General features: G+C 46.1%; 1 protein-coding gene and 1 long non-coding RNA gene across 10 annotated transcripts in view; one reads left to right on the forward strand and one right to left on the reverse strand.

Moving 5' to 3' along the window:
• The window catches only part of LOC132367517 (uncharacterized), a 78,284-nt gene extending 76,380 nt beyond the window's left edge, over positions 1-1,904 (reverse strand). For both annotated transcript variants that reach the window (XR_009503814.1, XR_009503815.1), the window contains exon 1: positions 1,129-1,904. This is a non-coding gene — a long non-coding RNA (uncharacterized LOC132367517). The remainder of the gene's footprint in view (positions 1-1,128) is intronic.
• The window catches only part of LRRC8D (leucine rich repeat containing 8 VRAC subunit D), a 109,823-nt gene continuing 87,367 nt past the window's right edge, over positions 1,488-23,943 (forward strand). Inside the window, exons 1-3 of one of the 8 annotated variants that reach the window (XM_059925991.1) lie at positions 2,500-2,707; positions 19,893-19,965; positions 23,058-23,208. The gene's annotated coding sequence lies outside the window, so the exon portion shown is untranslated. Of the gene's footprint in view, positions 1,825-1,946; positions 2,271-2,498; positions 2,708-19,892; positions 19,966-23,057; positions 23,209-23,943 lie in introns of those variants that run through there. The other 7 variants (XM_059925961.1, XM_059926000.1, XM_059925971.1 and 4 more) reach the window with 7 other exon arrangements.

Consider the following 23,943-nt stretch of genomic DNA (forward strand, 5'->3'; position numbering starts at 1 on the left):
AAACACAGAACAGTGTTTTTACAAACAGCAAAACATTCCAAATTAATTATAGCAGTGAGGTGTTTTCAATCCAAACAAACATCACACCACTAAACGTTAACAGTTTTAAAACAGCTCTAACCTCCCAGATCAGCGAATCTGGTACTGTAACTAGATCACCTGCCGCAGCTCCTGCCTACACACCTCCTTCTTGGCTGGGTTTGTGGAATAGGAGAGGCTGCTGGCACAAGGGACAGGGCAGGGAAAGTGAGAAAGCAAGAGGACGTCAAAAGGGCTCAAAATCTAGTGTCATCTTGTGAGCAGTCTAGGACTGTCCCTTGAGTGTGTCCTGGACCTCTGTTCATACTCCTCCTCAGGGCTGCTCTACTTTACTTCCAGTGCCTGAGGAACAAGTGCTCACTCTCCAAGGGTCAGTTCTACCCCCTTCTCTCTGAAGTCTTTCCTGAAACCCTAGAAAACCACTCTCTTTACTGTCTCATTATATCTGAACTCACACTTTCCTGAGTACCTGTAACATTTTGTGCAGCATGCTTATGAACAACATTTAGATGCTTAGTAAATGCTGATTGAACATTCACTGACATGGAGAGATCTTGGTAGAAGAGAGATGAAATTTCCCATTGTTCACAGAAACGGGTGGATTCAGATAAAAGGAGATATTGAAGTACTGGGCTGGAACCATTTGTCATGTTAAAAACCAACAATTCCAAACATCCCTCCTGACGTTATTTCTTGACCCCTACGTCTCCCCACCCACGAAAAAGACTGCAAATATACTTTGATCTTACAACAAAAACAAGAGGGAAAACTATCAGGTTGGGAAACACTTCTTAGCGGAGGACAAACTTTCGTCTGCCTGCTTCAGATACAAGACATTTTTGGCATAAAAGAATGGGGGGGGGGGGGGAAGAGTAGACTCAGATTAAAACAAGAACTGACTCTCTCGTGTATGTTTAATAGCAGACACTGAACAAATGAGGGTGGGAAGCTATTCGTTCCAAGATAAAAGTTGTGTGTGCCCCAAATCCCAGGAAAGTGCGTTCTCCGTAGGGTTGGAAGCCGCCGAAATGACTTTTACGCAAATTTCCCCCCACCATTTCATTGCATCCCCCACCCCCCCCGTCTTACTATCAGAGCTTGAGTTGACAGGATAGCCCCAGGGGGGATGAAGGTTCCTGAGGTGGCCTCGCGCCAGCCTGGCGACACTGGCCGCCGGGCCCCGCGCCCTGTCCAGGTGGGCGTTCTTCAGCTGAGCGATGGGGCGACTGCGAGCTACGGCGGCTGCCCCTCCCCGCCGGCTGCACCTGCGCGCAGTCCAGCAGCCTCCCGCCGCCAGCGTCAGACCCCGGGCCACCGAAGTCGCTACGCCGCCCCTCCGGCCAGCACGCCCGGCGGCGGAAGCGCCCGGACCTCCGGCAGACGCGGGAGAGCCGGCGGGGGAGAGAGCTCGCCATCACATGGAGGCCCAAGCCCGCCCCATTGGCTGCGGCCGAGCCAGTCGCGGCGCTCGCTGGCTGCGGTTGGTCCCGGAGCTGCAGCGCCTGCACGGGCCCGGAGTCCATGTTACGCTTTGTTTAATTCCCCCCGTTACAGAGTCATGTGCTGCTGCTCCCGTCGCCGCCGCTGCCGCCGCCCGTGGTGCCCCGGCTCCTCCGCCGCGCTTCGAGGTGGCAGCCGCGGGCGGGGCCGCGGAAGCAGGGTCCTGTGCGCCGCGCGCCTCCGCCGCCCCGGCACGTCCGGGAGCAGCCGCCGCACGCCGCAGGTGATGCCGCCACCTCCCGCCTCCGCCTAAGCCGGGGCTAGGCGGCCAAGCTGCCCCCCAAGGTTGGTGCGCGCCTCTCCGGGGCAGGGGCCGGGGGCTGCGCCGGTGGGAGCCGCGCCGGAGCCGACGCGCGCCACCCCGGCGCCGGCGACCTGCCCCGCGGCGCCGCGGCCCGAGAGGAGGCTGCGGCTGGGACCTCGCTGCCGGGGGGCCAGGAGCCCGGGGACGGGGAAGGCGAGCGGGGCCGGGCCGGGCGCCCGCCTGGCCCGCTGGGGCCCGAAGATCGTTCCGCTTTCGGCAATTTGAGCGGCGGGCGCCGCGGCAGCCGAGTGGGCCCCGCGAGAGGACGGTGCCTGCGACCGCCTCCCTTCGGCTCCCCCCACGCGCGCTCCCTTCTTTCGCCTCCCTCCGCCCCATCGGAAGGGCGGGGGGACCCGGTTACGGCTCCGCTGATTCTTCCCGGAGGTGGGTGTTTGGTGTCTGGCCTCCCTGGCCCGCTGCCCAGAAGGTGAGCCCTTCAACTTCTCCAGAAACGCTTCCCCTCCGCCTCCTTCCCGCGCCGGGTGGGCTGGACTGGGAAGTGAGGGCCCGCCCCGCCCTTAGCGCGAGAGGGAGGGAGCCGGGGGCCCGCAGGTGCACCCAGCCCGCCGCGGGCCATCTCCGGGTTGGGTACCGGTATAATCCGCTTCTAGCTTGTTTGGAAGCGTGGGCACTTGGGAGCCGGACTTCTGCTCGAATCCCGTTCAGTGGCTTGGGAAGGAGGAGGCTTGGGGGTGATTGCTCAGGGAATCATCACCTCCGCTTACTGGAGGGTTGATAGGGGCCTTCCTCTTTCTCTCCCCCTTTATTTGGGGTATCCCTTATGGATAAAGAGATGAGTTTTTTTGGTTTCTTACAAAGCCAGCCGCGGTAAAGAAGAGCTGCCACAGGTCGAGGGGAGGAGAGGTAGGTCCCTGCCGGAGAGGGAGAGGTGGGGTATGCGGTCCCATTTGGATACGCAGTTGGGGGTGTATGTGGCAGAAGGTGGGGACGTAGGGTTTCAGGAAAGAAATAGTGCAAAGGTGAGAGTGTGGGAGCACTCAGGAGGCGCAGGGGATGGGGAATAGGTATCGGGGAGTCCTAGCCGACTGTGGGGCCCGACTTGAGCCATTTGGACTCCTATGTGGCTCCTTCTGTTTTGCAGATTTCCTCCTTTCCTTCTCCTTGACTTTGAAAAAATATTTCTTGTTGGGCAAAGAAAGCTTTGAGGACATATTTTGAGAGATTCAGGAGTAAAGAGAGAGCTGACTTATGGAGACTTTCCTTAGCCGCTTTGATAATAAAATTCTAGTCAGGCTGCGTTTATTGAGCACCTATTATGTGTTCTGTGCGAGAAGTTGGAAGAGTCTGGGCAGGCAGGGAATTCCCGTCTGCAGTACTGGTGAGGGCTGTTTACTTCATAAACAACCGAAGGGTGCTTCCAAGTGCCAAGAATGACAGTGATTCAGACCTTCCCCGCCAGAGCTTCTGGGGCCTCTGCATGGTACAGACCTGTGGGAAGAAACCTGCACCATTCCCAGTAAATAGGGTCTTCAGGCAGCATTTATTTTTACAACCCATTAATACTGACCAGACACCTCCCATCAGCTAGGACACGGTGAGAGTTGTCTCTTTTCCTGTATTCTACATCAAGTGAATAAAACCCTGTTAAAATACAAGAACAAGATAGGAAAGATCCTGAGATGAAAATTAGGTAAAATAGGGTTCCGGCGAAGTCCTTGGTCTCTATAGGTTAGTAAGGGAGCCTCCCATGAAATGATTAGGTAATCCATAGAGCTGGGGAAAAAGCAATCAAAAATCTTGAATCGGCATGGTTTATTTATATATTTGAACATTTTATCTTAGATTTGTCTCATTTTTATTGAGGGCGTGTGCATGTGTACTTTGTTGATTAAAACCTAACACATCAGAAGGTTGGAGAGGAAACTGTCCTCACATGACCCAGTCCTCCAGTCTCTTCATGACCATGTGGAATGGTGTATGATGCAACAGTTAAAGTATTGAGCCATATTTGTATCCTTTTCTTTCTGCCAAGGTTTACAGAATTTAAAAAACTTGGTCAAAACTTGACCTTTTTTTTCTTAATTTTTATATTGAACAGAACTTTTTTGATTAATTTTTTAAAAGTTTGCTGTGTTTGTAAGGTCCCAATAGCTAAATTATTTTGGTAGCTGTATTTTGGAAATCAAACTTGGTTCAGTCTCAGTACTGTAGGTAAATTGGCACTAGCTATGAAAAAGTCAAAGTTTTGTCAAAACTGTGTGCTCATGATTACATATGTTCTTGAAATGGCAGTTGGTAAGGGGTTTCACGTATTTTTCATGTATCATTGGAGCTGATGTTGACATTCTGAGAAATGCCAGCCAATATTTATTGAGTACCAGCAAGAAGCAGAGAATCAGAGTGGGTGCTGTGATGCCTTAACCAGGAAGGAGAGGATTCTTGTACGAATAGAGGGCAAGTAAGACCGCCCACGTGAGGACACCACCAGAAGCAAGGGATTGCATTTGTCTAGGAGGCCAAGGAATACCGAGATGTAAAGGGTGTTTGGAGCCAGCCGGGAGTGTTGTGTGTGTTGGGGAAGAGGGAAGGAGCACGTATTAGGGGAAGTGTTGAGGTGTGTCATGGGTCAAAAATAGGTTTGCCTGGCTGGAGCAGAGAACATGACTGATGAAGGGAGGTAGAGGGGATCTAGTTAGTGGAAAACTTAAACCACAAGTCAGTGGTGTTAATCATTTGCCTCAAGAGTGGGTCTCCACAGGGGGTGACTTTGCCTCCCAGCAGACATTTGGGAATATCTGGGCATGGTTTTATTTTTGCTTGTCCTAGCTAGGAGGCAGGTGCTACTGAAATCTAGTGAGTAGAGGCCATGGATCCTGCTAAACATCCTGCAATGTGCAGGATATCCCCCATGACAAAGAATTATCCCATCTGAAACGTCAGTAGTGCCACGGTTGAGGAACCCTGCCTAGACAGGGAAGGTAAAGGCCGCTGTGAAGTGAAGTTACATCTCAGAATAGGCCTCGAAGGAGGTGGTTTTGACATGTGAGGAAGGACGTTGAGGTTGGGAAGCCAATCTGGGAGACTTCTGCTATGCTCAGGCCAGAAGTGGTTAGGATCTGGGCAAATTCTAATCAGAGAAAAAGGCATTTTTGAGAGATCGTGGCAGATGAGCTAGCAGGGCAGTATAATACTGGGTAAGTGGAGAGTCACAGAATTAGAACTGGTATTTTAGAGAAGTCTTGGTCTAACTTCTTTACTTTAGTAAATTCTTATACTTGTGAGGCAGCCTCTGTTTAAACACCCCCAGGAACAGGGACCTCTGTACTTATGAAAACATGTCATCATATCTTTGGACTGTGTGTATGATTATTATTTGAGCTGAAGACTGCCTCCCCGAAACTTCGTTCTGTTGGTTCTTTTCCTCTGGAACTACCCACTTCCCCAGGACAGCCCATCAAATGGGCAAAGACAGAATGACGTCCCCCTCCTGGCCCTCCAGCTGATTAACTTTTCTCAAAGCAAAATAGTCCCATTTCTTTTCACAGTCCTGCATGGGACATGGTTTCTGTCTTCTCAGTTTGTCCACATCTCTCATGGAAAGTTATGGCGACGGGAATTGAATATGGTAATTGAGACCTGATCTGGTCCACAAAGAGTACAGTAGGACAGCTATTTCCTGAGACCAAGGCACAACAAGCATCTACTTTCTGCAGCTTAAGCTTACAAAACTGCCCAGCACAGACTCATGTACAGGATTCTGGACAGTCAAAACTCCCAGATATTTGTTGTATGAGCTGCTGCATCCTCTGTTCATCATGCAGATTTGTGTGTGTGTGTGTGTGTGTGTGTGTGTGTGTGTGTGAGACGTTGAATGGACGTTTTTTGGTTTGTTTTTGTCCCTGTTCAGTGCTATCCTATTTATTTTGGTCCAGTCTTCAGGCCTTTTGAGATTTTAAAATCTTAGTTCTGCCTTGTAATCACATGAGAGGGGAGTGGAGGATGACTTTGTCGAAAGCTTTGTAGTCACTTACATTAATACTTCATGAAACCCAGTACTTTGTTTGACACTGCTGGTCCTATTTGAGAGCTGGGCGTGCTGGGTGATGGAGGTGAATTCCAGGGGTTGATTAGCCCCAAATTTAGGGGCGTCTGAGAAATTTGTGTTCATGGCCAAGCTACACTGAGTTTGGCTCTTGCTAATGTTTGCACCTGAGGTGCCCTTTCGAAATTATTTCAGGCTGTTGCAAGCTTCTGAAATCGGTACTCCTCTGGGGTCTTTGTAATTCTGTTTAGACATCTGGAAGAGCATTGCTAATGTTCTGTGCAAATCTGAAGCTTGCCAAATCCGAGTTGCTTTTGAAATTTGTGAAGAGGTAAACTGGGTAATAACTGGTATTGGCAAAAACCATGGATGAAGTTTGTTCCCACTCAGGCTAAGTGTTTTTTTTTCTTCTTTTTTTTTTTTTTTTTTTTTTTGCTAGTATGCCTGAAATACTTCATTAGTGACAGCTTTACATTTGGGGAAGGGGTGGGGGGTGTTGGGGATTAGAGATAGGCCTTTCTCCCAGTACTAAGATTTAGCTTGTTGGTGGTGTAATATCACACTTAGCAGATTTCACATGTCTTCACTGAGAAGACATTAGGAAATTAACCATTCTTGGATGTCTTTTGAAGCAGACAGGTTAGAAATCCTAGGTAGCTTAGTGCCAAGTTCTCCAAATGTTCTAGATCTATCCAGCAAACTAGATTTAAATAAATTACTTGATTCAGGTGGTCGCCATCCAACAGTGTAGAGAGTGCTAGAACAAAATTCCAGATCTCATAGCCAAAATGTGTAACCTCTTTGTTATGAATGTCCATTGTGCCCCGAATCGTTGCAGGTGTGTTGCCTGTCCAGATGGTACAGTCTGCTTGCTCTCACTTCTGTGCTAGCCCACATGGGAAACCTGTCTGTATCCTCTGGAGATGAAGGATATTCCTATGAGAAGAAGGGATTTTTGTGAATTTATGAGATTTCTTGAGGGGGGAAATATTTGAAAACCCTTGGAGACTGTCCTTTTACACTTTCAAAGGCTGTATCAAAGTTGAAGTCACCTTGGGATTGAGGATTCAGTGTATCATTTTTGAGTAGGAGGAGAGAATTTTATAGATGGGAGTGATCAACGTTTGAATTAGATAGAGGAGGAAATTGAGGCCCAGGGAGCGGATGTAGTGACAGAGCACGCATTAGTATCCACCTACCTTAAAGACCACAAATTAAGTCTAAGGCTAAAGACATCTCTGCTTGGAGGTGTGTACACAGTGGGGTCCCTTAGGTCTTACTTACATAATTGATCCAAAAGAAGGAGTACCCAGTGGAATTTCTAGGTTTACAGATGACAGTAAGCTCTTCTGAATTATGAAATAGCTAACCAATGGGGATTTACTTCAGGGAAGCTGTGCTAGGATATGTTAGTCATCAGAAGATTTGCAGGTGAGTTTCTTTGTGGGCAAATGTGAAGTCAGGTATTAAGGAGGGAATTACGGAGCTGTCATAGGATGATATTTTGGTGGGAGAATCCAGGAAAGGGCTTTGAAAATACTTGCACAGTGTTGTCCCAGCTTGTTTTTGCAGATTAAAAAGGACAGGAAATACTAAGCTTCATCAAAAGATTTTGGCAACAAAACAGAAAACACAGTCTTAATTGAGTTTCTACTGTGCTTTGTTCAAAGCCTGGGCACCTGACTTTAGGCAAGACACCAGAGCTGGAGTGAGCAACGTAATGGTACCTAGAAAGGGTAGACAGTCCTTCCAGAATGGAAGCTCCATGAGGACAGAGCCTTGCCCATCTGCTTTTCTGATGTAAATATTCGAGTTTCTAGTATCTGGAAGAAGACAGCTGGGAGGAGATGTCTCTGAAGCCCATGGAACCACTAGATTAAGGACAGAGGAAACGTGGATTGTTTCCCTAATCCTAGCAAACCTGAGTGTGCTGTTTCAATCGCCTGCTTCCTTGTCTGCCTGCTCCAGTACTCTGTCAATGTGGTGAAGGCAGGGATGTATCTGTCTTGTGCTCCACTGATTTCCTAGTGCCCCACACACATGGCAGGCCCTGCATTGGTATTTGACACCTGAAGGAATGCATGAAGAGGTGCATTCCTTAAAGCTTTATAAGATATAAATTCAGGATAAATGCAAAAAAAATAGGGTACCAGTTTTTCTTAGCTCTGGCTGGCATCAGAATCAGCCTGGGGAGGGTTTTAAAGTTACATGAGCGCAGACCTTTCCCCATACCTATTGAGTCGGAGTCTCTGGGAGTGGAGTTTCATTTTGAAAAGAGCCCTCTTCACTCCCAAGTGATTCTGGTGTGCAGCCAAGACTGAGAACCACCATCTTGCATAGTTGTACAGAAAGGCTGGTATTGACTGGAGAAACCTTCAGAAAGTTTTGAAACATTTGTGGCTGACAGGCCCACAATTGGTAGTTAAGACAAGGAGCTTTAAGGATACATCTGTGTCCTTGGAAGATGATGACCAAGACAGCAGATGTCCACTGTGTGGCCCTTGGTGCCTCCATGAGACGCTGTGTCCTGGATTGGATGGCATGAGGGGATCAACCTGCAGTCCATTCTTGAGCAGTTGTTTCCAGAGTGGATCCATAGTGACAGTTACACCAGCCTATGGAAAAATAAGAATAAAGACAGTGCAGCAGGCTTTTCATGTTTAATTTTAGTACTAAGTTTGTTCAATTTAAAGGATTTTTTTTTTTTTAATCTTGGGATCTCTTACTTTGAGGGGTTAATTTTTTTTTTCCTTTTATAAAAAGATGGTGATGGTTTGCTTTTGGTATCATTTCTTGGTCACCTAAAACCTGGTAGTTTTGTAACAGTCTTCTTTTGAAATTTTACTAGTCTGTGATATCAAAAGTCTGGGAATTACTACTTCCCTGAGGTGTTCAGGATGTCCATGTCCTCCTCTTGACACCTGCTATTGGGGAAGGATCACACATGTCGATGTTAGATTCTATTATGAACATTTTTTTAAAATTAATTAATTAATTTATTTATTTTTGGCTGCGTGGGTCTTCATTCTGGTGCGCGGGCTTCTCATTGCGGTGGCTTCTCCTGTTGCGGAGCATGGCCTCTAGGCGCGCGGGCTTCAGTAGTTGTGGCTCGCGGGCTCTAGAGCACAGGCTCAGCAGTTGTGGTGCACGGGCTTAGTTGCTCCGCGGCATGTGGGATCTTCCTGGACCAGGACTCAAACCCATGTCCCCTGCATTGGCAAGCGGATTCTTAACCACTGCGCCACCAGGGAAGTCCCATTAACATTTAATTCCTTAAAAAACGTTTTATTTTCCTTCTCTGCTTGCTGGTAATAGGAACTTTGCCAGAGAAGGTTTCACTTCCCCAGCAACTCTTAAATCCCATTGCTAAATCTCAGCATCAAAAGATCACCAATACTGCAATGAATTCTACAAAGCAGGGAGAAGGAAGGAAGTGCAAGGCAGCCCTTCTCTCTGAAGGGTGTCAACCACCAGGAAGCTGCCTCTGCAGAGCTCACTCAGTGGAGACGGGACAGATTCATGCCCATCACACTGGGTATGAAGTGCCATCTGTCAAATTCTCTTGTTCCCAAGCCAGTTCTAAGAAATATTTGGATACTAAAATTCTTTGGAAAATGACCCCCATGATTCTTGCAATGGCAGCCTACTGAATAAGCTTTTAAATTTAGTTTATTATCAGATATAACTAGTTTTTTTTTTTAAACTTAACTGGTCAAGAAGTAATTGGGCCATTTATGGAATACCCATAGCTAATAACAATAATCATTTATTAGGCATTTACTGATTGTCCAGACCTATGCCTTGGAATTTACATGCATTCTCATTTAATCTGCAAAACAATCCTGAGTGGAAGGTGCACTTATTCCCACTTTAGAGATGAGGAAACTGAGGCTTGAGAGGTTATGTGATTTGTAAAAAAAAAAAAAAAAACACAAAGAAGTGGTGGAGGTGGAATTTGAAGCTAGTTTTATTTCAAAACTCATTCTCTTAATGTACTGCACTCCTCTCGTTTATCTTTGGTTTCTTTGTATTCATTTTATAATATTATTAATATTTCTTTTAAAGAAAGAGAATCCAATTTTGAGGTGTAAAGAGACCTTACAGCTTGTCTAATTCATGCTCCTCATTTATGGACCAGGTCTGAAGCGTGGGTACACAGCTGAGGAAAGCTATAGGGGCACCCAGCTCTGTAGGCTTCCAGGCCAGAGTTCTCATCAGCGCACAGTGGTTTTAGAAAACATCAACCTGTCGGTAAAACCACTTGAGTGACAGTTGATCCTAGAATTGAGAGGGTAATTTAAAATCACTTGTTTTGGTGCTTTCTCTAGCCCTATTCTCTTTTATCATCAATATTGGTGATAGAATGCCACTTGTAATAGCACACACTAAGTGCCCTCCTCCTAATTAGATCTGACCCTACAACACTACTGTACATAAATATATAAAGATGTAGCTAATATTTGTTAAGGTGTTTTGTCCAAATGTTTGCTGAATAAATGCTATCACAAATATATGCAGTTAAAGACAAGTAATCGTTACCCCATATCCTCTGAGTTAATGATGATGAATCAATAAATATCCATATATCTATGTGATATGTAGTCTGTTTTATTTATAGATTTATTATGCTCAAATATAATTATTTCAATGGAGTAAATTCACTCTGTTAGAGTTTCTACTTTAATGGTTCTATTGTTCATATTAACATTTAGCCAATAACAAAGTACAAATTGGGAAATGGTCTGCAGTGTTACACAGCTTGCACAAATGAATCCCCTTCCTACGCACACACAGGCATGCACACACGCACGTACACACGCACACACACGCAGAGGCTTTCTCTTTAACTTAGTTCTTTTCTAGTATTTCTCTATTATGGGACATTTTCCTTTCTGTTTAGTTCTAAGTTCTTTTCTTTATGAATTATTTGTACCTGGAAAATTCTGTATGAAGCAGAAACTTTATAATTACATCTGTAATTTCTGCTCTAACCAGAGAGAGAGTTACAGTTAGATGCTAGCTGTGGTCTCAGGCATATCCCAAACACTGCCTGAAGCGGGCCTCACATGGGATAATTTATGACAGCTGGTACTCAACCTCAGGGTAGGGTGATCAGGAGGGAGTGGGGGGTGAACCTGGGCTGAACCAGAAACTGCAGGTCCTGTCGAAAAGGGGCCTGTTGAGCAGATCTATTCAGCAGCCAACTGTTGCCATATGGGAATGTGGGCCAGTCTTGACAGATCTTCTGATTTTTTCACTGTAAGCCAGAAATCTGGATTACTTAAAAATCTCCTGATTTTAAAAGATTGGCTAACACGACGTTTTAAAAAGAACTTCCTGCAGACCAAACAAAATAGCTTTGTGGGCTGGATACAGCCTGTGAGCTTAGACCCTTAGAGATAGATAGCCCTTTAGTGGCCAGGTAAATGGAAGCATATGATTCAAATAAAAGCATAATACACTTTTAAAAAGTTGAAACAAAGCAAAACTTGATGTCATCGTTTTATGTACCACACACACGCACACACACACACACACACACACACACACAAACACACACACACACACACACACACACACATACAGAAAGCAGAACAAAACAAACCAAAATCCCCATACTTGTAATGGTAACAATTTCTGCCCTTTACATTTGGTTTGTTACATCCAGAGTGGTTACATTTGAAGGGGTTGTCCTGCCTGAGGAGTGACAGACTCAGAGAGAAATACGCGGAGTATGGGAATGCAGCAGGTAGGAGAAGATACGGGGGGGGGGGGGCGGTGGGAGGCAGGTGGGCCCCGTGGTAGAGAACAAAAGGTCTAGAGCCGCTTGGAGGGCCAGAAGGATCATCCACCCCAGGAGATGAGCGAAGAGGAAGACTCCGTTATATCTAAACATTGATTTGGGGGTTATAGGGAGGAGAGGGAGATGAAAGAGGAGCCCACAGTGAGAAGGGAACACTGTGATCTGATAAATATTCAGAAATAGCGCAGAAGCTCTGGGTGGGCAGAGGGCTGTTGTTTTGCCCTTCCTAGTGTGCACGTTAACTTGTGTGGTGGCTTCTTCAGAAGGAGAATTGGAGTGAGAAGGAAAAGAAAGGATTTAGGTCAGGAGAATATAGAGTGAGGAAAGGAAGAGGCGACGACAGGACAGCTGGCGTCACAAAGTAAACCAGGAAAGCTGAAAACGTTTCCATGGTACAGACCAGCACTCTTCCCCCACCCCCCAAAGCACGACATTGTCTGAGGGGGTGAGCACCATAGCCCCCCGCTCCCGGATGGCTCTGGACTCCAGCTTGTTTGGCTTGCGGGGGGGTGGGGCTGGTGTGCTCAGTGCCACTGATGTAGCCCCCAAGGGCCCTTCGTGTGAAGTTGGTGGCAGCAGGGCTGCTTTTCCCCCGCCAGGCACGCTGCTTGGAGGTCAGTGCAGGCTGAGTTTTAGCCCCTCTTCCCGGCTGGGTGCCCCCCGGGCAGGCCATGACCCCAGACCAGTGTTGTGACCCTTCCTTCTAGGGCTCCTGTCTTTAGTTTTATCTGCTGTTCTGGGGAAAATCCTTCCATTGTTTAAGTCTAATCTGTTGTACATACGCCCTCTCCGAAGGAGAGGAGAGGTGATACTCTAGCAGCTCTGTTACTAGCTGAGTCGAGACTTTTAGCCTGAGAGGGGATTTTTAAAACCATTTTTCTCTTAATCATCCCAAGGATAGCACATTGTTCTTGGAATTCCAGCATTTTATGGGAAATAAACCTTTTGATTCATCAGCAGGTTTTATCCCAGTCCTTAGGGGTGCCATCCCTGTGTGACCTGAACCATGTCTTTCTCAGCTGGTATAGCTTTAAATTTTTAACGCTTTGGTTGCTTTCAGAATATAAAGCAACTTTTACAGATGTTCCCCTATGTTAGTTAGTTCAGTGCTATAAGTTCTTTGTTTTGTTTTGTTTTTATTTAGTTTCTCAGCGTGGAAGCCCCTTTGTAGTACGGAGAGAATGGGTACAGATTTACTTGCACTGTTGCTGGGAAGGAGGAAGATTCTTCGAATTCCACTGTTTGTTCTTCCAGGGACTCTAGCCCACAGATGGAAATCCTGGAAGATCCTATCAGGAAGTGAAACTTGTAAATAATCTTTGTGCTGGTTTGGGGCAGTATGGATTAACAAATTGTGCAAGAAGTCTTCTTTAACCTTCTTCTAAAATACACTTGAAAAAGAACACAATCGTAGAGAGTAATCTAGTCTGGAAATAATAATAGGAAACACTTGGCGTAGTACTTACACGTGCCTGGCACTGCTTGGAGCACTTTATGTATATTAGCTCATGTGTTCCTCACAACAGCCCATTTTGTAGCAGCGAACAACAAGGGCCGGTTCCCCTGTCTGGCTGCACTTCCCCATCTCTGCGAGCAGCCAAGGGACTCAAGGCCACAGAGCTGGAAGCGACAGAGCTGTGATTGGAACCTAGGCAGTCATGGCTTCAGAATCTGTCCTTCTGAGGACTGCATTAATGGCCCCTTGTACTCTTCTCGCGACAAGGATCGCAAATAGGCTTTACAAACTTCTTTTGCTTTCCATATCACCTCAGCTTTAAACTCAGGATCAGGGTTTGATGTTAAAAAAAAGAAAATTTTACTCCTTCCCTAATACCTCCTCCCCAAACCAAATGAACAAACAGAATTGTCAGGAGACAGTTTCCATCTAGGAACAGAAACTAAAGGGTCTTCCTGGAACACTGTCCTAAGATACCGGACTGATCTCTCTAAGGGCTGCAGGTGGGGCCTCTTTGCTGTGACAGCCCTCACTCTTGGCACCAGATTTGTTTTTAAGAGGACAGAAACTATTTTACCTTTACAACTAGTGGATTTGGTGAGCTGCTGAGAAAGTTTTAAAAATGGCTTTTCACACTTCATAAAGGACAGTGGGAAGGGCCAAGGACTTGGAGCTTAGATGACTTGACTTTAGTCCTGGCACTCTTCTTCGCTACTGACTGTGTGGCCTTGGACTTCTCGACTTGGGTTTCATCCCCTGTAATTGGTGGAGGGGGTGGGGTAATAACGGCAATAGGATTGGTTTGGTGAGGATAAGGAGCTATTACATAGGACGATATTTTATTAACAACAGTGGCCGTGTGTGTTAGGCAGCTGGGGACCAGCGTGTGCTCTGCGAGCCTCAGGAGTCTTTCCCGTGGGTGGGTGGTGAGCTGGACGCTTGGGAGTTGGTGGGAAGGTTTGCGTTGATCTGAGCTTCTTTCCTTTCCTGTTCTCTCCTTACCTGTGGTACAGTGTGGATGATAATGTGGGTGTCCACTCAGTTTCTGGCCCAAACTCCTTTTCCTTGGTGCTCCCTCCTGCTTCGGGCTCGCCTCCAGTTTGCCTACAAAGTGCTGTTTGTTGTGAGGGTGAAGCGGGCAATTCTCTGGGCAGTGCAGTTACTGTAGTTCAGAGCAGAAAGCCAAGCTGGAGGAGGAGGGACAGACAGGGCTTGTTCGTTAGAATTTTGTACATTGATTTTTGAAGGAAAGAAAGAGGATTAAGAGATGACTTCTCCATAGAAATATTATGAAATGCCCTTCATAACAGAACAAAATTGGGCAAGGAGAAAGGGCTTTAAGAAATCACTGCTTATTACTTTGAAAGCAAATGCTTTTGTTTGTTTGTTTTGTTTTGTTTTTGAGAGGAGGCAGATACTTTTGGAACTCTTACTATGTCTGCAATGCATTCTGGTAGGATAGGAAACAAAAATTGATAAATGATATTTACAATAGCTGTCATTTTGGTGCATTTTAGGTGGTCTGCATTGGGCCAAACACTTTTCCTGTTTTATCCTCAAATTAGCCATGAAGGTAGGAATCATTTTTTGTGTGTCCCATTTCAAAGATTACAAAATTGAGGCTCATAGTATTTAAATAACCTACCAAGGGTTACAGTGCTAGTAAGTAACTGGAAGAGCTAAACTTTGAACCTAGGTCTGTCTCTCATTCACAGTGTGAAAAATGAGTGTGTCACATGCCCCTGCTTTCAGGGGGAGACCACCACATACGCAGTTTGGTGTAATTCAGCTCAGCACGCGGTATATGCTGTAATTCCTGCATGAGCTAATTTTTTTGAACATTTGTTTAGGGGAAGGAGAGACTGATTTTGACTGGAAAGATCAGAGAAGGTTTCACAGAGAAAAATAACTTGAGCAGCGCGGAGGTAACATTGGGGCAGCAAGTGCCGAAGACATAAAAGAAGCGTGTGATGTGTTTGGGGAATGGTGCTGTGACAGAGTGAGGGATGTGGGAGGGAAGGAGGGCAGAAAAGTAGTTTGGGACAGATCACAGAGGGTCTCCAGTGTCCCGCTAAGGAATTTAGACTTCATTCCATTGCCTTTGAAGGTTATTCCATTAAACATTCTTGAGAAGGGAAATCATTTATTCTAGTCTCTGATGTGACTGATTCTGGTGGCAGTGTCTAGAAAGGAGTAGAATGTGTGCAGCAAAGGTTCCCCAGCCAGACTGCAACATAGGGTCACCTGGGAGTTCTTAAACATACAGATTCTGGGAGTACCCCATGCCCACCAGCAACACCCACCCACCCCTGCCCCAGACATTCTGTTGATTCTGAGTGCAGTCAGATAAGGGAGGTGATTCTGAGTGCAGTCAGATAAGGGAGTAGGGCCTGTAGACATTCTGAGGCTAATTGTGAGTTTGCCATTGTGTGGATGATTTATAAACCACAGGAGGGGGCCAGTAATCAAACCTTGGGGAAGATCTGTCTTGTCTATTTAGGTTTTATCGTTTGCTTATTATTCCGTATAGATATTAAATAATCTCAGAGCATCATCATTTTCACATAAATTTTCCCATTCATATCTACAATAGAATGCAGTATGGCTCTAAACTTTATGCCTTTGTGCTAAGTCCCCTACCCTGCCCCACCCCCTTTGTTTGTTTGTTTATTTCAGAGGAAATGGAACATGTAGCATTTCCTTCGTGACTGTCCCTTCACGGACAATCTGTCATCAGCTGTGGAGTCCACTGCCTGGGGCGTGGTGGCTACAGAGCTAATAGTTCAGCTCTTCAGTCTCTTAGGAGTTGAATGATATGATGCTCACTTGTACATTTCCTGGGACCTAGCGTGAAGTTAGGCCATTTTTTTTTTTTTTTCCAAATGTTGCAGACCTCTCCTACTTCCGTTTCTTGAGTTCTAAATCAACTACTGACTTTTAAAGTATAAACTTTGCTGGGAGAGCAAACAGTTCTACCAAGGGAGAAGCAATTTCTCAACATTAAAAAAAATTAGAAATTATAATTTATGCTTAAAAAAATAATGTTAGTCCAAGTTTTTGCTCTCTTCTCTCTTCCTTCTCCGTTGTTCTTTATCCTGCCGTATGTTTACAAACCATTCTCATGACCTTCTGCCTGAGCAGCATATTTGTAGTGGGGCCAGATTATACATACACCACTGACTTTTTCATCTGACCTCTAAATTCAGCCTTTGAGCCCCTTCATTTCTTTGAGTTTTGCTAACAGAGTCTTCTTGTTGAAAGGAGTATTATTTCCCATGGAACTTTACTGATGGTGTGTGGAATAATAGGATCATGCTTTCTGAAGTTCAGACCGAAGGTCCTAAAATCTTAAAACATACCCAGTTTGCTATTGCTTACTTTACTTTTAGTTCAGTCTTGGCATTTCAGGTCTAGAGGTGGTTACTACCCAATGGGCATCCTCAGCCCCTCCCTGAAAATTAAAGGGGGCACATAAATGAAACCAAACTTCTTGTTTTTCCTCACCTCTCTGTTAATTTAACTAAGTCAGTTGGCTTGCCCTCATTTGCCCTTTTCACCCCTCCCAAATTAATGTTATGTGCCAATTTGATTATAACAGTGTGAATAATTTCTAAGTTACTTTTCAATACAGATTGAATACTGTTCCTTGCGGTTCTTTTCTTCATCACACTGGTAGATGTATCCAGTGTTTTTCTATCCAGCCGGCTTAACTCCTGTGTGGTTCTTGTAGCCATGTAAGTTTCAGTTGATTTGGCCATCCCTGATTGTATGGGACACTGTATCAAATGCTTCATCAAGATCAAAGCACGTGGAGTTCAGTGCATTCCCTTCCCTTGCTAACTCACTTGTGCTGGAGGCAGGCAGTCCTGGAGCCTTGCAATCCAGGATTCTGGTCAAGGTAAGGAAGCAGCCCTTCTTCCTGATTTGGCTGTTCTGCAAATATCTTTTCCTTTCTTTTAAATATTCATTTATTCAGCAACATGTAGCAGGCACTGCATGCCTGACCCTGTACAACCAGTGGTTACATTCTTGCTATAGAAAGGAAAACCTCTGAGCCTTTCACTTCTCTCCTTCTGCCTTAGCATGGGACTCTTCCCCGTGAACTTTCATGCTAGAGAAAGCAAGCCCAAGCCAGTGGTGCCCCATTGGTAGTAAAATGTGTTGGTTAAAAGTAGATTCTGTGGCCAGCCAGGCTGCCCAACTTCTGGTATTTGCTAGTAGTATTATTTTAGGCAAATTACTTAATAGCTCTGTGTCTGTTTCCTGGTCTGTAATATGGAAGTAATGGTAGTTCTTGCTTCATAGAGTTGTCTGGAATAATTGAGTCAATACATGTAAAGTGGTTGGAATTTGTTTAGCTAGGTTTAGTTTAAAAATTGATGAATAATCTTTCAAAAGTTTATAATAACGTTTCTGGATTTTCCAGGCACTTTGTTTTTGTTTCATACTATTTGCCTTAGTCACTCCACTGCAGACAAAGGAAAGGAGATGAAGATCAAACAGTCCAACTTTGCTACCTTAAATTATTTGTAAATTGCTTATCTTCTTGAAGACTCCATTATGATAGGTAGTTGAGAATTGATATACTCAGTAGACAATATGACTTATTCCCTATTTACTCTTATATTGCTACTTCCCAGTGTGTAATTGTACAGATACTCATATATTTTAAAAATCTTTTTAAGAACATTATTTTCTTAGTAATAAACATTATATTTATTAGACCTGTTAAATCATTTTAAGTTGTTGGATTTTTAATTTATTATTTTTAAACGGATGCCCGAAGAGAATTTTTAAATTTTTTTTTTAATAAGGAGGCAGAAATACCCACTACAGACAATGAATAGACAAAACATGCCTTCCAAAGAAAAATGTCTTATAGGACAGTGTTTAGTCTACACAATACACATCATGATCAACAGTCAGTAAATAACCCAAGGCTGTTCATGTTAGCAGTCTGTGCCAGGAACTGTTTGAATACTCTTAACTTATGTACAAGTATTTGCATTTAGTCAAGCCTATATGGCTTCCTGCTAATCTTTCATATTTATGCTCACTGAATCACAGTACATCAGCCATCATGGCTCACTTTACATGTATATTTGCATATTAACTGAAGAATGAGAGGGGAAACTTGGAAAAAATGTATTAAGATTTTGTCCATTGGGACTTCCCTGGTGGTGCAGTGGTTAAGAATCTGCCTGCCAGTGCAGGGGACACAGGTTCGAGCCCTGGTCCAGGAAGATCCCACATGCCGTGGAGCAACTATAAGTCCACGTGCCACAACTACTGAGCCTGCGCTCTAGAGCCCGCGAGCCACAACTGAGCCGGGGCGCCACAACTGCTGAAGCCCACGCGCCCTAGAGCCCGTGCTCCACAACAAGAGAAGCCATCGCGATGAGAAGCCCACGCACCACAAGGAAGAGAGTAGCCCCTGCTCGCCGCAACTAGAGAAAAGCCCGCGCGCAGCAACGAAGACCCAACGCAGACCAAAAAAAAAAAAAAAAGATTTTGTCCATCACAGTTTGATCGACCTGTGGATCTGTCATTATTATTTTATTAAATACTTTTCAGCTGCAACCTAAGATCATGTTTAACCTAATTTATATTGATATATTGCTAAAAATCAGTTGGCCCGTTGCAAAATACATGTTTAGAGTTTACTCTTTCAAACAACTTGGGAAGTTGATGAAGTCACATGATATAGTTGAGAGAGATTCTTCTGAGTAAAAGATGTGTAGCACAGAATAATAAATCCACAGCCAAAATGCACCTACTCATTTCTTTTCAATTCAGAGGAAGAACAGACCCAGGGTGAATTTTAGCTCCATTACCTACTGCTTTGAGAAAAACACCTATGAGCTCCACTTCTTCTAGCCCAGTGGTAATGAGTCTTCCTTGCAAAGGCAGTTCTGAGAATCCAGTGAGGCAGGGCATGTGTGGGTCCTATGTAAATGTTACTAATTCTGCTCAAGATGTGTGTGCTTTGAAGCACTGAGCTGAGGGACATACCAGCTCACGCCTGTAGCCACCCAGGCCTGTGTTTCTGACGTGTAGCTGGGTCTTCCAAGTAATGGTGCAGGTGTTCTGAGTAGTGCTTTCCTTCTCAACTTGCTTGAAACCAGGAGATTCTGTGCCTAGGAGGGAGCCTAAACCATCTTGCAGGCAGACTTATTTATTTATTTATTTATTTATTTATGGCTGTGTTGGGTCTTCGTTTCTGTGCGAGGGCTTTCTCTAGTTGCGGCAAGCGGGGGCCACTCTTCATCGCAGTGCGCGGGCCTCTCTTGTTGCGGAGCACAGGCTCCAGACGCGCAGGCTCAGTAATTGTGGCTCGCGGGCCCAGCTGCTCCGCGGCATGTGGGATCTTCCCAGGCCAGGGCTCGAACCCGTGTCCCCTGCATTGGCAGGCAGATTCTCAACCACTGCGCCACCAGGGAAGCCCCAGACTTTTTTAAAAAGGTGATTTGCATCCCCTTGCTACATTTTTGCCGTGGGAAGTGACACTCTGGCTCCTTGAAAATGGCTAATAATCGTCCATGGGTAAATGCCAATCAAGCCAGCCAGTTGGCTCTGAAGACATTTTCCTTGAAAGCCACGGCCCAGGTTTTTCAGAGGCCGGGGGATGAGTGTGAGTGCCAGAGACCTCCTTCACAGAAAAGCCTGTTGCATGTGCTACCCTAGAAGTGAAGACAGAGACAGGGATGCCGCTGTGAAGCCTGCTATTACAGAGAGACAGTCTCTTAGGTAACCAGATGGCTTGTCATTTTTCTTTTTTTGTTTGCAGAAAATCCAGCTGTAATAATGGCCAAGAATCCTCACACAGAGAAATCGTGTGGCAGACATTTTTAATCATCAAAGTAAGGTCTTTCTCTTTTAAGATGAAGAAAGATAAGGAGCATCGTTTTGGGATATGAGTTTATCATCTCCTCCTCCACACCCATTAGTCCTCAGGAAAGCTATGTTTCGTCACTTAATTTGGAGCCTCTAAAATGGCTTTCACACTGTTGCTGTCTTGGTCCACGGACTGTGGTACTTAGGGAGTGGAGACTTGAAAAATTAACCTCCAGTATTCTTCCAAAATCAGTTTTATTTTTTGTGGCGTCATTTGTGCCTACCTGGGAGCATTTTTTTATGAGGTTGTTATTTTAATATTTTTTTCTGCCTAACAGTGGCAAGGAAGAAACACTTTCCATGAAATACAGAAGGGGCAGGAGAATAGCTGAGCTGTGAGAAAGTACGATATGATGCTTTGGTCTTGTGATTGTTAGGATACATACTTGTCAGGAATGGATGCAATCTTAGGATGTTGTATTATCCAAACTATGAACTTTGGGATCCAGGCAGCTTAATTTAAGCATGTTTCCTTTGCTTTGTCTCAAGAATTTCATTTTTCTTTAGAGGTTTTCCTTTTAGGCTCTTGGATTTATGAGTAACAGAAATGAAGGCAGGGATACCAAAAGGTATTTTAAAATAGAATTGTATCCAAAACATGGTAATTATTGACTTTTTTTTTTTTAATGAGAGAGAATTGAGAGAAGTTTTGAGTTAAATGCCCTCCTTCCTACCTCCCTCCCACCAGGTACTTTGTGGGAAAGCAATGGCAGTGCTTTGGGAAGAAGCATTAAGTTTGTGAAAAGAAATGAAGAGTGGACAGGTCCAGGGTAAGCAAGGGACTGAGAGAAGGAAAATGATGGCAGCAGAGGCAGACCTGGACCCTAAAAGCACGCTAAGATCCCTCAGGAGGTTTTTAGTAATAAGCCCGCATGCCACTGTGCGAACCTGAAGGATGGGAGTGCATCTGCTCGTGCCCAGCCCCTGCCCAGCCCGTACTGGCACACTTGAATTGTCCTTGCCCTTCACCTGCACGCCCTACAGCTCCAGGGTCTGTGCTGCTGAGTGAGGTGGTGGGGAAGGGCGAGTGAGACACAGTTCATCAGGAGAGAAGACAAAAGCACTCACTTTCTCCCTCACTCTCCGCTCAAGTGTCTGAGGTCTCATCATTGCCAGGATTCTTAATCACCTTTTAATACATGCTCTGTTTCTTGGCTTGTCAGGAGGCTAATAGCAGCATGCTATTGACAGGTGAGTGTGAACTAAGTGCCAAAGCAGAAGGAAATGGAAAGTGAGAGAATTTCAAGTTTCACTAAGAGTGGAGTCCATGCATGTTTTGTGTGGTGTGGTTTTTGTTTGTGTGTTTGTTTGTTTGCCTTCTTCTTAAAAGGGCCCAGTTGGAAGAGAATTCAGGGAACAAATATTAGTCAGCAGATTAGGTTCTGAACTGGATAGACTTTGTACCTTGGCATATGAGTGGTTATCCTAGAACCTTTTGAACTTTTACCACCGAGTAATTCTGAAAAGGCTGACAGAGCCAGTGGTAGATAATGGGAAAGAGCACGGTGTCCTCTGCTCAAGTAATCAAGGTACATATTATTCAGGTGGGTAAGGAGCCTAGCTAGTTCAACGGAGTGATAGCATGGAATTGCAGGCTCATTTGGAGATGAAGGAATGGATCACAGATGGTCGATGGGCTTGATTTTTCTCTGAGAATTCACTATTGTTTTGAGAATAAGCAGAGCTTAGAGGAAATGGCCCAGATTTTACACTTAGGAAAGAACTCTTATTCAATTCTCCATTTGACCACTTTCTAGCTAAGACATCAGGACAGTTACTTAACTTCTCTGACCCTGCTTCCTCAATTGGGAATATGAGAATAGGACTTTTGCAGATCTGTTGGGAAATATTAAGACTAAAGGGAGATTAAAATGAGATGCTAACGCTTAGCAGGAGCTTAATGTCCATCAGTTTCTTTCTTTCAGTCAAAATTTAACTTTTTATGTAGAATAATCATCCTTTATATTCTGTTCTCCATGTTGAGTTTTGAAACAGGAGTAACTTTTATTTAAGCTATCACCTTGATGATAAAAGGAGCTGTTTATCAGAGACAGTGCTGTAGGTGCCTTGCAACCTGATAGATTCGTGTGCAAGGGCAGGCAGGGTACCGGTGAAGCTGTCCACACCTGGAAGCCCAGAAACTGGGCACTGAACGCATAAGCGGACTCCTAGAGCTGGGACACTCTGCCTATGGCAGATTCTTAAACCACCTGTTTGCTATCTTTTAAACACTACCCCGAAGTTCACCCAAGTCAGAGGGTGACAAAATGGACATAAACGCAGAACTTTGGAACTGCTCTGTGATTCATATGCCCAGAGAAATACTTAATTGTTTTCTGGAAGAATGCACTATATGATGATCTTTTGTGTGGAATTGGTATGTGTAAATGTTAGGGCACTGTGCGGGTAAGGATCCCAGTAGACAGCCTAGGAGCCCGGAATACTTTTTTTTTTTTTTTTTTTTTTTGGCAGTTCGTGGCTGCTGCATGCACGCTCTCCCTTTTGAGTCAGCCAGGCGCAAGAGAAGTAATTTCCCATCCAGAAGCTCTTTCGGCAGCTGAGCTGTAGTGGATATACTGGGATGTGGCTAAGTTTAAAATTGTGCGTAAATCCAGCTTCCTCTCCCCTGGAAAGACTCAGCTTGCCTTTATACCTTCCCCTCCGGCCGATTTTTTTTTTTTTTTTTTTTCCGGGGGCGGAGAGGAGAGGAAAGGAAAGGAGGAACACTGAGGCAGGCGGACAGCTTGTAGTTGACTTAGGTCCGCGCGGGGAGGGGGAACCCGGGCGGGGGCTGGAAACGGAAGGGCTGCCAGTGCGCCGCAGGCGAGGCCGCCGGCAGGGGGAGGCCGGGCCGCGGGCAGCCACCTCGCGGGCCGCCGGGGTGGCGGGTCGCCCTCCGGGAGAGCGCCGGGTGCCGCGGACCGTGCGAGGCGGGCGGCGGTGGTTATGCAACCCGCAGCCCCCTCGTCCGCCCTCTCCGCCGGCCTGCGTCCCCCCCTCCGCTTGGCCGGCACTCGGATCTCTCTTGGTCTTTCTCTCCCCTGTGTGTTTCAAACAGGAAGTGCACGGCTGTCTGTAACGTGCCGCCGGGTCCCAGGATGGAAGAGTGAAGTCTTCGCGTCGCGCCGGTTCCAGCTCGCGGAGCCCGCCGGAAGCCAGTCCCCGGAGAGGAGAGCGCCCTGAGGGAGCAGGGTGGCCGCCTGGTCCAGGTGCGGGGCTGGGTTGCGAGCCCGCGGGCCGGGCGCTGGGTTGTCACTCAGTCACTCAGCGGATCTGCAGCTCCCGCGCTGCAGCCTCACTCGCCGTGCCTTTTCTAGGTTGCGCTCCCCTGGCTGCTTTCTCTCCCGGAGGATCTCTCCAAACTCTGTGGCTCTGCTACCCGGGTGCGTTGGACCCCGGTGATAAGGCGCGTGGCGGCACGCGGCGCCCGCGGGACCTGCCCGCTTCCTCACCCACCCTAGGCGGGAGCTTTCCAGGCTGGGCTGCTTGTGCCCGGGAGGCTTCCCGAGTCGTCAGCTGCCCTCTCCACCCTCGCCTCTCCTCCTCCTGCCGCCTGAAGCAGCGGCTCTTTGTTCTTCACTTTGTTCGCCAGGCCAGGGGTTATCTACAGAAATGGGTGGCTTGGGTGTTAATAAGAGTGATGTGAGTGGGAGGGGTGAGGACCTGGGGGAGAAAGAGGATGAATTGAGGGTGATGTGTAAGGTGGAAAGGGGAGCAAGAGCCTTGGTGTCCGGGCTAAGAAATCTCACCAGCTCTTTAGCCAGTGAAACAGAGGAGTCCAGGCTCTTTGCTTTCCATTTTGGAAGAGCCAGGCTGTGAGGAAGTGAGGGAATTCGTGGTGCAGACACACACTGGAAAGGTAGTGACCAGGAATGAGGGGCAGCTAGGTCTGAGGTGTTTAGTCTGGTGTCTGGCTTGTTAACTCCAGTTGTGGATTCTTAGCC

The sequence above is a fragment of the Balaenoptera ricei genome, chromosome 1 (genome assembly GCF_028023285.1).
Source record: "Balaenoptera ricei isolate mBalRic1 chromosome 1, mBalRic1.hap2, whole genome shotgun sequence".
NCBI classification, from domain to species: domain Eukaryota; kingdom Metazoa; phylum Chordata; class Mammalia; order Artiodactyla; family Balaenopteridae; genus Balaenoptera; species Balaenoptera ricei.